Source organism: Temnothorax nylanderi, unplaced genomic scaffold, assembly GCF_030848795.1.
Source record: "Temnothorax nylanderi isolate EJ_2023f unplaced genomic scaffold, tnyl_v1.0 TNYL_tig0442_pilon, whole genome shotgun sequence".
Lineage (NCBI taxonomy): Eukaryota > Metazoa > Arthropoda > Insecta > Hymenoptera > Formicidae > Temnothorax > Temnothorax nylanderi.
The window spans coordinates 40,001-56,378 of record NW_027249504.1 but is presented as its reverse complement, the minus strand read 5'-3'; positions in this window follow the sequence as shown (position 1 = coordinate 56,378).

Sequence of the window (16,378 nt, the reverse complement as noted above, 5' to 3'; positions counted from 1 at the left end):
TATTAAAAATGTTAAATATTTATTACAGAATTTTAATTAATATAGAAGACAAATACAGTAATTATTGCAAATTTTCAAGGCGACAAAATACTGCATTTAAAAAAATTTTTGTGTTAATACAATATATTTCTAATTATACAATCCGTTTAAAATATAATTGGAACAATTAATATTCAGACAGCACAAATTTCCAAGGAATATCCTTAGAATGTTGAGACGTCCAAGGGACTTCTTTAGGACCCTCACATCCCTTGGAGATCTGTGCTGTTTGGGTACTTGCTATATAAATGTTATGACATCAAGCATTCATCAAAAATGTTATCAAAATAGTTACTTGTCGCATTCCAGTAAACACCAACTAACAGTAACATTCCATCAATGTATTGTTAATTGGTGTTTACTGGAATTTAATAATTTATTCAAGAAATATAATTATTATGGAAAATTTAAATTCCCAGACAGCATAAAAGAATTTTTAAAAGATTTAGAACGTTTTTCGGACTTTTGTGCTGTCTAGATTACTCTAGATTATATTACCTTTTGCATTTCATCTTGTCGTGTTACTAATTGTAATAACTGTTGAAATGTTTCACGTTTCAACCTAAATGTCAGAAAAAAGTCGTTTTCCAAATATAAATCAACCCACACTTCGGAATATAGTCCAGGACGAGTATGATGTTGTCTTTTTTTCATAATAGGTAATATACGTCGTATATTCTTTCTTGCATTGTTTAATTGTCTGTACATTTCCATTACTCCAGATACTCCTTCATCTTCGTCATCATATATTTCATTTAATAATATTAATGAACACGTTTTAAGACTCATGTTTATACTGCTCTTAAGAAAAATTGACACGTTGACACCGCGTCGTGAAAGTCGCGCGTAAGCAGAAAAGAACCAGTCCATTTTAGCGTTCGCAGTGGTACATGGTAGTGGTACATATACCAGAATAAGCTCCGCCCCTACCAATATCAACCTTGGTACATGTACCAAACAATCGCCAAAAATCGCCTTAAGTCAACTTGACTAATTATATTCTGCTTTGCGCCGATCCGTACTGCACTTCGACATGTTGTTGGGCGCGCCAATCAGAGAATTTTTGTATGTGTAGTAGTGCAAAGTCGGTGTGACGCCACAGTGGATTTTTGTACGTTTCAAGTTAAATATTGGAAAACTTTATGAAATCAATGACGTGAAGAGACGCTAAGTGACTTTGTACGTGTATTTATATCTATAGGCCCTTCTTAGTAAGAGTGTGAATAAAACCGGGATTATAGCGCGCCTAACAACATGTCAATGCGCAGTACGGATCGGCGCAAAGCAGAATAATTAATCAAGTTGACTTACTGTGTTGAAGCTCGAGTCCGCTCGAGGCCGCGCGCAAGTCCGTGCGAAGCCACGGTACCTCTGTCTGCCTTACAAAAAAAATCTATAAAAAATTCCCAAATTTTCTGCGCAACTTCGGACCGGTCTTAAAATTTTTCTAATACTCCCCAGAATATTGCCTATAAATTTCAAAAAAATAGAAAATGGTGTTTTTGAGATTTTTGTGGTTAGGTTTATTGCACAATCACGACACTCCTGTGTATGAATTGATATTATGCTTTATTACAATTACAACTCTCGTTTAGAGAGAACGAACAAAGAAAAGGCTGATCGTCCCCTTAATATAACGCAATATCATTTTAATCCCATTCCAATGCGCTTTGCTTGGTTTACTCGCGTGGTTGACTCAAAACGCTTATAATGTAACCCAAATCCGGACGCGTTGTTACTATTAAGTACATAATGGACCCTAGAGCTTCTCTATACGGAAAACAATTACTTTCGTTTTCGTCGTTGTTTGCTGTAAATTTCATTCCAGGATCGGCAGGCACAGAAGATGGCGCACAATTAGTGTGAGAGAATTTGCTTAGAACCTTTTGCGCATAGGCAGTCTGATGGAGTTTTAACACTCCAAGACTTCTGCCCCTCTCGATCTGGATACCTGTAAAATATTCAGCTTTGTTATATCTTATTTCAAAGTTTGATTCTAGTTTTCTCAACAATCTTTTAGTTATTTCTTTGTCATTTGAGCAAATTAATCCGTCATCTACATACAGAACTAAAAGGATTATTATACGACCTTGACAGTAGCTAAATACGCACGGATCCTTTTGATTTTGTTGCAAACCTGCGGCTCGTAAGACTGCAGTAATATTGTCATGCCACTCCTTCGACGCTTGTTTGAGCCCATAGAGACTCTTTATTAAGCGGCACACTCGATCATCCTCCTCGAAGCCGTCCGGTTGCTCCATGTAGACTTCCTCGTTTAATTCACTGTTAAGGAAAGCAGTTATTACATCAAACTAAATTATGTCTAGATCTAAAGATGCAGCAAGTGACAGCACGAGTCAAATAGATTCATGTCTAGCGACTGGGGCATACGTAGCATTGTAGTCCAATCCGTATTTTTGTGCATAGCCCTTGACCACTAGACGAGCTTTGTATTTGTCAATGGAGCCGTCTGCTTTGTGCTTTTTCTTAAAGATCCAGCGATTTCCAATAACATTAGCATAGGCTGGTCTTGACACAAGGATCCAGGTGCCATTTTTCACTAACGAATCGAGCTCGTCATGGATCGCTCGTCTCCAATGATTAGCTTCAAAACTGTTTAGGGCCTCTTTCAACGTGGTTGGATCTATTTCTGTGAGTAATGCTTCTGCTGCAGTCGCCGTATCTTCTGATCTATCAGTAGCGCGTCGCCACAGTATATACAGTAGCGCAACTCTCCTGATTTTTTGTTGTCCAAAATGGAGTGCGCATGCGCGAAATAAGTAAGCGCCCACTAACACCATCTGAACGTCGTTCTCTGAACTTCTTTCTCAATTGCTCTTCCTTTCTCCGTTCTGCTCCGCTCCCTCTCAGAATTTAAATGGTCAGTTAAGTAAATGCCTATCTGTATTGGAACAGAAATTTGGAGGGAATTAGCTCAATTAGCCACTGAATGCTATTGAGAGCTGTTAGAAGTGTTTGACAGACTCTGAATAACTACGTTTGTGATGAAAGTGAAAAGAGTTTATAAAGTAAAGACAGTGAAACAATGAAGTGAAGAAAAGTGAAGAAAGTGATAAAAGTAAAATAAGTGATAAAAGTGAAAAAGTGATAAAAGTGAAGGAAACATAAAAGAGAAATTCTTTTCTAAGGGAACAGTTAACCTATATAAATATTATATAAGTTTTCAATTCTCTTGGAAGCACTTTGATCTTAGCTTTGTTTCAGGTGTTGCTGCATAATAATTAAGGATCAAGAATCAAAATTAAAACAGAAATTAAAGAAAAATGAATGCGATAAGAAAGCTAAGCTGTGCAGTACCAGAGTGCGTTAAAAAATTTATTGATGTGCAATGACATTTTTTTAAATTTCCAAAGGAACAAGACAGGTATAACACATTGCTTTATATAATTATTATTTTTTATATAAATTATATTTTTAATTGTAATGTGTACATTACTTTGTCATTGGTAAAATGGTACAACATTTACAGATAGCTGCAATGGGTGCGAGCATGTGGAAGGCTGGATCTAGAACCTAAAGGTCCAGAATATGCCCACCAGAATTGTCGTTTGTGCCATTTGCATTTTGAAAACAAATGGTACAAAATTAATAAAGTTAGGGCTCGTTTTCACCCAGATACTGTACCCACTATATTTTTTGAACTAGGTTTTCAACAACAGTGAGTTTTTACTAACAAATAATTATTAATTTTACATATTTACATATTTTAATTTAATTAAATTAGTTTTGTTTCATAAAAAAGTATAAAATTGAATAATACTGGTATAAGGTACTATAGTACATAAAAAATAATTTTTGTAACAATATGATTAATAGCAACAATATCTAACAATATTTACATTATTTTTTATGTATTACACGAAAGTAACATATAAAAACATAAAATAATTAAAATCTTTTAGGGACAACATAGCACCCGAACAAACAACACAACAAAATAAGGAAAATGTGGTTAAAGAGAAAGTAGATAGGTATGCTAAATATAAATTTTCTACTTTTTATAATATTATATCTTATAGTAGATATTATGATACATATTTTTTGTTGCAGAAATACATGTGCTGAGGCAACTGTTGCAGAAATGCAAGTGCGAGAAGACAATAGGTAATTTATATTAATGTTACGTCCAACCCCGGGATTAATAAGAAAAAAACTGGGAAGCGAAGGCAGAGGGGTCGGGGTAAGGAAGGACGCAACTAGAAGCTTAAGAATATCGCTCGCAGGTACACGCTCTGAGGCGCGTGGCGCGAGCCCGAACGCACTTTTATGGCTCAGGAAGAGTCAACGTCCGTAAGGACGCTAGGACGTCTTCCGTGAGCGGTGCGATCGTCGGTCCTCTTTCGAGTCAGGGAATTTAATCCCTTTAACTCAGGATCGGACCTCGTGCGATTTCGAGAGGATGATGGTACTGGGTTAGGTCTTATTTAAAATAAAGGAACATTTAATTAAAACTTAAAAACAAATTAAACATTTATTACAAATACTTGTTACTGACATTGAGTAGAGAATCAAACAGTTGAGATAAACGCAACCGGAGTGTATGTCATTTGTGTGTGTGTGTGTGTGTGTGTGTGTGTGTGTGTGTGTATTTAGACTAAATTAACATAAAAGGAAATAGGTAAGGGTTAATCTAAGGTGACTATTTCGGGAGGGTTAGGTTCATCGATGTCGATGGTGGAGGCGGTCAAGGGGGTCGGGGATGGTACCCTGTGTTCGACCGGAGGAGGGGGATTGGGTCTAACGGGGAGTATGCGGAAAGGGGGGACGCGGCAAACGGGGCGATAAGGTGCGGGAACGAGGCGAGACGGTAGGATAATAGGGCGAGATGGTATGACGGGGGGACACTGCTGTGAGGAACAGAGTTCCTCTGAGAAGCCTGGTAGGGGGGAGTGGAGTGGCGAGACGCGGAGGATCTGTGTTATCCTGTTCCCGAGGGAATCCTGACCCTTGATTTTCGACTTCCTTTCGCGCCCGTTTGGTTTGGCGACGTCTCTCGTGTTTGGCGGCGTTTCGCGACTTCTTATGAGTGGGACCGGGCGAATCCACTACAAATTAGCGGATTGTTAATATTTAAATCCGTCAAGTGCGGGGAAGTCACCTCAGGTTTTGGAGATTAATCTAAGGAGTAGTTCGAGTCCGCCAACGAGTCAGCTAACTCAAAGCAATATACCTCGGATCCACCGACCCAGCTAACCCAAAGCAGTGTACCCCGAGTCCACCGACGAGTCAGTTAACTCAGAGCAACATACCCCGCGTCCACCGAGCCAGCTAACCCAAAGCAACATACCCCGAATCCACCGAGCCAGTTAACTCAAAGCAATGGAGATTATTCGGAATCGACCGATAAATCGGCTAATTCGGAACAGGGGTAGTAAGAGGGATGGAAGGGTTATACTGAGAGACTTCCCTAACGGGTGCATATATAAAGAAAAAAGGGGAGTTGATATATACGTGTGTGTGTACAGGACTTACTACTTGATGAGTTTGATGACACCGTTTGACAATTTGATGACTGCGCGTCGAAATGACCCTTGGTTGAGGGAAGAGACGGAATCAGTTGCGTGAGGTCAGGTGTGTTGCACTGACTCTAACGATAAGTGTTGAATCGCGACTCAAAAGCGGAAGAGATCACGATTGTAAAGGTGAGGAAAAATACGAGACTAAGCTTGGGAGGCTTGAAGAGACTCGGAAGCTTTGGAGAGGAGTGCCGCAATGTCAGGGTTTATATAGGAAAATGTAAGGAATGGAAAGGGTGGATTTTATGTGGGGTGTGTCTGGTTTTTATTTTTGGGACTTTTGGTTGGTGGGATTCTTCTAATTTTTATCTAGAGGGTTTTCTATTGGGCGAGACGTTTCTCACCCAAGAGCCAGATCTTAAGTTTTCGCCTATCCTAGAAAGCTAGAGACGGTTATCGATTTTTCCGGTTTTCCATTGGTGAGTCCCCTCGTAAGGCCCCCACTGTCTTATCGGGGGTGCAACTCATCGCTTCTCCCAGTGTCGCATGACGCATTTGTTTTCGACTATCGCCGATTTTCCTTTTATTAGGGGTCCTTATTTATCTCGCGACCCTGTTCTTATGTTAGCAGACGATCCATACCTCTCGATCTTAAGTGCAAACAGAAACTTCCACCATGTGTATTTTAGAACACGTGTTAGGCTTTGTTTCTGTTTGTCGGAAACATCGTACGAGCAAACCTCGCTCGATGCAATAAAGATTTTTACCAATTTTATCTGCGACTAAGGCCCCTTTCCCGCGTCATGTCGCCGGGTGGGCCAGACAACTGATAGAATTCGTCTGGGAGGTCGCTTTTAGTTCCTCAAGCAAATAGGCAGTTTGATCGTAAAAAAAAAAGGAATGTGAGGGGATCAAGGCTCACTCGCCGATCGATAACCGTCCGTGCTCAGTTTACTTATCTTAATCTTAAGGCCTATCCTAGGCGCATAGGAATTTCCGCGAAAAAGGGAAATCGTTTAGTTCGCAGGACGTAACATTAATAAAGAACTTGTTTACGTTTATTAACAATAATGGCTAAAAGAAAAAAAATTGTATATTTTCAGCGAAGCAGAAACTTCACAAATAATCGTGCCAATTACTGTCAGTGACGTAGAAATAACTCAACCGTAAGTTTTTCTTTACTATATAATTTACAGTTAAACATGTATTTTTATTTTCTTTATTTGTTATGTAATAAAAATTTTCTTATAAAATATAATTGTCAGAATATACGTAATTTATTTATTAACACATTATATTTAAATTTCTTTTAACTTTAAATTTTATTTAATATTATTTTGCTGTTTTTGTCTCTTATAGCAAATTTATAGTTACATGATTACATATATCATATTTAAAAATAATCTTTGTGCTATGGATCTAACGTTTGGAATATATTATAGGAGCACATCCACTATCAAGAAGCCTGCAATTAGGAATAAATCGTCTGATGATAGTCCGAGAAAAAGGAAATTGCGAGAGAAGTTTCAAAAATTAAAGGCGCAAAATAAAGTAATGCATGAAACAATCCGACGGCTTCGTATGGAAAAGAAGAAGAAAGTTACAAAAGTTGAAGAAGAAAACGAATACGATCAACTGAAAAAACTAGGCCGTAAGTTATTACCGGAAAAATTTAATAGAATATTAGCGGCACAAGTCGACGCACAATTAAAATGTAAACGTGGCAGAAGATATGATCCCGAATTTAAGAAATTTGCTTTATCATTATTTTTTTTAAGTCTACGAAATTACCGGGATTTGAAAGATTCAATTGCATTGCCTTCTGTACGTTCTCTACAATTATTTACACAAAAATGGAATATTGAGCCTGGTATAAATGATAAAATTTTTGAAGCACTTAAATTGAAATTAAATACGTTGCCTCTCATAGAACGAAATTGCATAATATGTGCAGACAAAATGAGCTTAAAAACTCATTTATTTTATAATGTATCACGGGATTAAATAATTGGTTTCAAAGACATTGGTGATAAAAATCATCTACACCTGCAAGAAGCGCTTTAGTTATTATGGCACGTAGTATTGCAGGTAATTGGAAGGTGCCCATTTTTTTTGTAGAAACTACATGCCATATGAACTTTTTAAAAAATCTTATATTTGATATAATAATTAAATTAAGAAATACAGGTGCTATGGTGCATGCATTGGTTACGGACATGGGTTCTAATTTTATACAACTGTCCCGTGATTTAGGAATATCTACACAAAATTCAACTTTTTCAGTTAACGGAAAAAATTTAGTTTACATTTTTGACACTCCACATTTAATAAAAGCAACCCGAAATAATTTGTTAAAACATAATTTTGAATTTAATAATAAAGTAGCTTCGTGGGATCATATTAGACAGTTTTATATGCAAGACGTCAAACAATGGATAAGAGCAGCTCTTAAATTATCAAAGATTCATATGGACCCAAATAACTTTATGAAAATGAAAGTTAAATATGCCGTACAAGTACTTAGTAACCATGTATGTGCAGGAATGTGTACACAGATGTCTGTCGGTCTTCTTCCGACTGAAGTCGTTGGAACTATAGATTTAATTGATCATTTTGATAAATTGTTTGATATGTTAAATTCGTCCGCCGTAAATAATCCTAAAGAACATGGAAAAGTTTTTACCGGAAGTGAAAAACAAATGCAGTTTTTACAAGAAACGTCAGATCTTATTGTTCGAGATCGCGAATGCTCGAGATCACGAATGCTCTTGAATATTCTTATTCTCATTTAGACGACTGTGTCATGAGTCACAGCGGCAGTGTAACACGATATTTATCCAGCGGACCACCCCTGTTGCTTCGCGCTCACGTCATAAGATTTATTCTCCGTACGAAGCCGAGTCACTCTCGACGATCGATACTCTAATCTCAAAGACAATGGCTATATGCACCTTCGGTATTTCAGTTCGAGAAGCTTCTATTCCATGACATTTTGACCTTAGCTAAGCATTCGTCATCCCTGGCGCGTTCATTGTCTCGCGTGAGTATAAAAACCCGTAGAACTTACGGCGCGTCGCCAGTCATCAACAGTGCGTTAGTAGGTCACGATCTGTCATCGAGCGATATTGTGATGGCCAGTTTCTCATTCACGCGCGGGTTATCCAACACTACAAGCGAGAAAGTGTTGATAGAGAATTCGCGTAAAAACGCCCGCGTTTCCGAGTTCACTTAAATTCAAATACATTTATAAGTTATGTCACTCTTTAATTTCGGCATTATTTTTGGTTGTTAAATAAACTATTGTGTTACTTCAAGCTTCCGGTGTTAGTGGTCTCTCACGCACTATCCCTTCCTCACTCACACGCGCACGAACACTTATAAAAAGTATTAAAGTAGTTAATAATAATAATAATGGTAAATATGTAAAAGTTAAATGCTTTGAATGCTGGCAGATAACAATTAATAGCATCATTGAGCTTTGGGAAACATTAAAAAATCATAATTTTTCATATCTCCGAACACGTAAATTGAATCAAGATTGTGTCGAAAATTTTTTTGGTTCCGTTCGGCAACAAAGCGGTAATTGTCTTAATCTGACACCTATACAATTTAAGCGCGCCTTTAAAAAACTTTTTAGTATAACATTTTTAAAACATTCGGATACGCAAAATTGTGATTCTGATTATGATGAAATGTTAAATCTTATTGGAACGTTAGATAATACCAAAGAGTCCACTGTTTCGGAATTTACTGCTTCATCATCGGCGCATAACATTTTAAATATTCCGACTCATGAATATCGTTCAATGGATCTGCCAGAAAAAAACGCATTTAAATATGTTTGCGGATTTTTAATTAAAAGATGTACAGCAATACATTCTTGTGATATATGTACAAAATATATGAATGATAATATGGCTGTCTTAGATGATACAACATTATATTGTTCTTTTCGAGCCTATGAAAACGAAGAAGGAAATTTGTTTGGGAAGTTAAACATACCAAGTAATGACTTTTGTTATTATATTCATAAATTAGAAGTATTTGTAAAAAATTTTGAGAAGAATTGTTTTCAGAAAAATATTGGCAATTATTTATTCCAATTAACACAAAATATAACTTTTGAACCGCCATGTCCAAATTTCCCTACTTCATTTTTAATAAAATTGTATCTTCGTATGCGTATATATTACACATTATCGCTGCATAATAAATCATGCAAACAGGTTACCACAAAAAATAGGAAACTTTTAAACGTTTCACATTTATAAATTTTCTTTGTAATTCTTACACTTTTTCTTATCTACGCAGTCTTCTTTTTGTAATGTTTAATTGTCATGTTGAGTTATGTTTTACGGGCATATTTTAATTATTGAGGCTACTGTTTCATTGATTCTTATTCTTATAATGGATTGTGATGTATTCTTCAATTGCTTTAATTTCTTAATCTATTTCTTAATTTTATTTCTTACTTACCCAGTATTGTGTGTTCATTTATTGCATGTTTTGTTTGCTTGCAAATAACATTATATATAACTGCGTGTTTCTTGATTGCATTTTGTTTATTTTCAAATTATATTGTTTAACTTATATTATATTTAATAATGTATTGATTGTATTGTTGCGTTTTACATTTTACTTTTAATTAATTGCAACATGTATGTGCAATTTTTTCAGTTGCGTTAATATTGATATTATGTTTTGATATTATGCGTTCATATTGTGCGTTGACATTATGCGTTACTATATATGTATTAATATGCATTAATAGACTTTTATACATTACGTTACTTAAATTTAATATTGTGTATGTTACATAAATTCATGTATTCGTGTGTGTTAAATATATATATATGTATGTATGTATGTGCGATGGTGCATGTGTATTTGTAAAGGCATGAATACTGTTAGTGATACATTTAATTAATTAATTTTTTTCTTTTTTTTAAGGATGTTTGGGTTGTACAATACCAGCAAAAAGTGATTAAAATTTGAAAACTGCAGATTTCTTAGGTTTATATCGTTTGAAATATAAAATAAATAAATTTATATTACATAAGAAGTTCAACTATCGTAAAATAACATGATTTTTAACGTCTTCAAGAAAGGGAATATTTATAATTAATATTTTTCGTAATCAACGACAGAAAATTTTGGTCTTGAAAATGCCCTGAAATCAACTGCAAAAAACGAAAAAACGAATAATTTATAAGATGATTTTCGGTTACTATAAGTATCGAATAATTTAAATATACTGTCACGACTTTTTCACTCCCGGAACGGCCCGGGGCGTGTGCCGGATCAAAAGAGGAAAGGAGAGCGGGATGATAGGCCTCTCCGGGGATTCTCTCGCACCTCCGACACTCCACGAAACGATTCTAATGTTGGGCGCCAGACGCGTAAATTCGCGTCCGCGAAATCGCGAGAAATAAAAAACGAGACGCAAAACGAATAAGTCGGTGTGCGAGGGAATGGCTAGCTCGACCTAATAGCAGGGCGGGGTTGATGAAGGGCAGCGCAGTATTCGGCGGGGTGACGCCTAATAACGAATGTCGTAACTCAAGCCATTAACATTTAAAGAATAACCTTTATTCTGTAGAAAACTTTCGTAACTCAGTGAGTGCCACTGGGGCTTTCAAAACAAAAGCAAGTAACAGGTGATAGATAACGCGGGCGTCAAATTTTTAACAACCAAATATAATAACGCGGACGCCAGACATAAACGGAAAACTTACGTTAACTCAGTAAACGCGCGGAAGGCGCAGCAAGAGAACGTGTGAGGAAAACTAAACTTACAAAATCATCGAGATCACGTAATTTCACAGCTAATAATAGTAGAAAAGTTCGCGGACAACTAACATAGAATATCGGTACAAATTACGACTGACTACGACATAACGGAGATAAACGCGAAATAATAGCGCGAAATACCGCAAAATGATAATGCGCCCCGCTTGGAGCGCGTGAACGCAAGTTCCCAAACCCGTGCAGGGATTCTGTCGCCAAATATCTTCAACTAACGCAAAGAGTAATCTTAAACTAACGCACAGAATAATCTTAAACTAACGCAACGAACGCGACGCGAGTAACGTCCCAACGCAAGAAGGAACGAACGCAACATGTGATATCGCCAGGGATATCCTCACGCGAAGAATAAGGCGCCGGGGCGCTCGACGAAACGCGAAATACTAAACTAACGCGAGAAAATATACGGAATTACCGCGAGCAATATTATAACTAACGCGAAATGACCGAGTTATCCTAACGCAAGAACTGAGATTACGCCAGTGATTCTGATCGAACGCAACACACGCGATCGTCAGCGATCGTCCAACGCGAAAATAATCTTAAGGCAAACCACATTCTACCGCGAATAATACCTCAGCCGATATCGCGAGGATAGTCTAAGTGACGCAATTACACCAACGCGAATATCCCTCTGACGCCATTAATTACGCGTACAGCCTCTAAGGTTCGACCGGGCGAAATACTACGCCTAGCGAGACACGCGGTCGTGGACGTGAAGGGCGCGAGAAATTGCGTATTCGCTACCGCACGTCGTCATCGACGCGTTACCGCGATCTCCAGAGGTTCGTATTTTTCGATCGCGATCCCACGGCCACGAGACCATTCCGGTGCCCCTCGCTCTCGCTATCGATCGATAAGTACGCCTTGTCAGCGGATACGCTAATTATCGCGAATTTTTCCGAGCGAGAGCGCGACCCGGGGAGCGGTGTCGTGGCTTTACATCAAACGTTACCGAGGCAACCTCACCGTAGGCAGATTCTCTTCCGAGGGTCCTCGCCGTCGTCCCAAGGGTCGAAAGAGATAGCAGCCGGACGTCGTACTCGGCTCCGGAATGCGATTTAACGTGGAGGCAATACCGCGACTTGACTTTCGACGTGCGTCGATCACCGAGGACGATTTACGAATGCTCCCGAAATTTCGCTCGATGGCGGAATCGATAGCGCACCCCACCCCGGGCGTACGCGGCCCCGCGACGTTGGAGCGCGGACCAATGAGGGGTGAGCTCGCAGGCTCGCGGCGGATTCGTGCGTAGGGCCGTGAATTACGGCTTTCCGCAGGGCGCTAAACGGCCCTTCCCTCGCGCGGCAATTTTTCCGGGATTCATCCCGGCAGCGGACGGGACGTTTTTGCCTCCGCGTCCCTTCCTGTCGGTTCGGGAATGGTGGCCAACCATCCCGGGATCCGGTCAGTAATGTGAGGAAGGCAGGTGAGCTGATTTCGCCCCGGCGTCCCGGGGCCCTGCCATGATGGGCTTGCCCGCCGCTGTGTCACGCGCCGCGCGCGTGTTTTCCTGCGCTCCGTCGCTCTCGGCGGCCCGCGGGTTGTCGCTTCGATCCGCTTTCCGTCGTCCGATCTCTCGCCGTTATCCTTCTCGTCGACTCCGCTTCCGCTTCCTCTGTATTCTCTCAGGAACTCCAGTCTCAGCTCGGTGAGGCGCCACGCAATAATACAAAATAAAAAAGGATCAGTAATTCGTAACGCAATTATAATATGCCCCTGGAGATCTCGCCTCGATTCGTTGAACCGTCCTCGGGCGTGAAAAGGTCGCGAAACCCGCGCCTTGTGACGGCGGCGGGGCGCTGCAACGATGCAGCGAAACTGCAACGTCACAATACATTTAATATAAAAGTAATAAGTTATATATATTTAATTAATAATTTTAAAACAAAATGTAAACCTAAAATATACCATTTAATGCCAGCTTTAAATACGGCAACGCTGCATTATTTTCTACGTTGGCATTACTGCCTGTCACCTTTCAAGCGCGGAAAGTACCTATATAAATATAAATATTAAGTGCTTTGAATTTCGTGAGGTTATTTCAAAATGCCGAAAAATGTTAAATATCGTTGGAAGGGGAAATGGGTATCAGAAATTACGTACAAGAAGCGCATAAAACAAAGCGAAAACTGTTTACATCAAAACGCAAAATCAAAAAGTGCCGACGATATAGTAAATAAATCTAATCAATGTAATGACTTTCTGGAAGGACGTCGCATTATCGAACTTGCTGATTTTGCAAAGCAAATGTGGTGTGTATCTTGCAAAGAAGCACTTTCGCTTGAATATATTGAAAACGAGATACGAAAAGGATTGGGATCAACATTGTCAGTGAGATGTCACAAATGTTTACTGTTAAATACTGTAAGAACAAGTAAACAGCATGTTAGTACAGATGGACATACATCCCGGTTTGACATAAATTCAAAGGCAGTTATTGGTAAATATTGCATTATTTTTAACTTAATTTTTAATCTTGGATAAATATATTTGACATGTCTTACATACGAGTATTTGTATTAGACATGTATTATTATGAATGTTGGAAGCATATAATTAATTAATTTTTTATTTTTATTGTATTTGAAGGTGTCTTGCATGGAGGCATAGGGTGGACACATCTAAACAAATGATTATCGTGTCTAAATATTCCATCAATTGATTTTAAAACATATAAGAGATATGAGCAAGAAGTTGGTCAAACAGTGGAAACAACGGCAAAAGAAAGCTGTCATAATGCAGCAAATTTGGAAAGACGCCTCACTTTAGAAAATCAAGAAACAATAGAAAAGTTATTGTAATTAAAAAACTAATTTTTATAATTATATACTAGGTGCGCAACTAAGTTTCCGGGTTTCACACATAGATGGCACCAATAACACATGTACTCGACTTACATGTCTGAAGTTGTCTGAAGTTATAGCTTGGACATCTGTTAACAATAACCAGTCGTTATATAAACACATATCGCAACGCAAAAATATTTTTTCTAACAACGGAGATGTCGAGTTTTGTGCCAAATAAACAGCATTTGCGGGAAGCTTTGCTTTTCTGCTTTAACTTGAAAAAAAAAATGCAGCTGAAGCACGTCGTTTGCTTGAGGAGGCCTACGGCGAACATGCACCATCGAAAACTACCTGTGAAGATTGGTTTAAACGCTTCAGAAGTGGCGATTTCGACACTGAGGACAAGGAGCGCTCCGGAAGACCAAAAACAATTGAGGACGCCGATCTGCAAACGTTATTGGATGAAGATGATACGCAAACACAAGATCAACTTGCGGAGGCATTAAACATGACTCACCAAGGTATTTCCAAACGTTTACATGCCATGGGAAAAATTCAAAAGGAAGGAAAATGGGTGCCGCATAAGTTGACTGAGAGACAGATGGAAAATTGAAGAGCCACTTCCGAAATTTTGCTTTTGCGGCATGAAAGAAAGAGTTTTCTTCATCGAATTGTTACTGGCGATGAGAAGTGGATATATTTAGAGAATCCCAAACGCAAAAAATCGTGGCTTTCACCTGGTGAAGAATCAACATCGACGGCACGGCCAAATCGTTTTGGAAAGAAGACAATGCTCTGCGTTTGGTGGGACCAGAAAGGAATCGTGTACTATGAGCTGCTGAAACCGGGCGAAACTGTCAATGGGCATCGCTACCGACAACAACTGATCAATTTAAACCATACATTGCTCGAAAAACGGCCAGAATGGGACACGAGACACGAACGAGTGATATTGCAGCACGACAACGCTCCGTGCCATCGCAGTTCCATCGTCCAGGACACCATCAAAACGCTGAAATGGGATCTGCTACCGCACCCGCCGTATTCGCCAGACCTGGCGCCTTCCGATTATCACTTGTTCCGGTCGATGGCGCATGGCTTGACTGGGCTACACTTGACCAATTTCGAAGAAGTGCAAAATTGGTTGGATGAATGGTTTCGGTCCAAAGACGCGTCGTTTTATTGTCACGGTATTCATGTATTGCCAGAGAGATGGCGAAAATGTATAGCTAGCGAGGGACGATACTTTGAATAAACCATTTTTTGTATTTTTCTTGAAATTTTCCATTTTTTATTGATCAAAAAACCCGGAAACTTAGTTGCGCACTTAGTAGTTTGTGACGTTGCAGTTTCGCTGCATCGTGGCAGCGCCCCGCCGCCGTCACAAGGCGCGGGTTTTCGATAATTATTCGTTTCGCGCCCGAGGACGGTTCACAGAGTCAGAGCGAGAGATCTCCAGGGGCATAATTATAATTGCGTTTCCGTATTTTGATCCTTTTTTTTTGTTATTTTGTATTGATACGTGGCGCCTCACCAAGCTGAGACTGGAGTTCCTGAGGAGATGCAGCGGATCGTAAAATGCGGAATCGACCGAGAGGAATCGAGCCAGGATATCGATCGACGCGAGCGGACCGCGGCGAGACTCGCCGGCCGGCGGGCGCAAAGGAGCGCGGAAGGACACGCGCGTGGCGCATGATACGGCGACGGACGGACCCGTAGAGGCAGGGCCCCGGGACGCCGGGGCGGAATGAACTTCGCCTGCCCTCCTCACCTGCAGACCGGACTCCGGGATTGTCGGCCGCCATCCCCGGGCCTAAAGGGAGGAACAAGAGGGACTTAGCGTCCCGTCAGCTGCCGGGAAAAATCCCGGCAAAATCGTCGTACGCGCGAGGAAACCTTAAGTGCCCTGCGGGAGCCAGAATTGTCGACCCTGCGCAAGGATACGTCGCGAGCTTGCGGGCTCGCCCCTAATTGGTCCGCGCGTTAGCGTCGAGCGGCTGCGTACGCCCGGGGTGGGGCGCGCAATCGATTCCGCCATCGAGCGAAATTTCGGGAGCACTCCTGGATCGTCCTCGACAGCCGACACACGCGTCAAAGTTCCGTCTCGATATCTCTTGTCAATTTTCCAACGATATTCTTGTCGATTCTCGTGGCGATTCTCCCGACCCTTGGGGCGACGACGAGGAGCTTCGAGGGAGAGCTGACGAACGGTGAGGTGGCCTCGGTAAAATTCAGCATGTAAAGCCACGATACCGCCCTCCGGGTTGC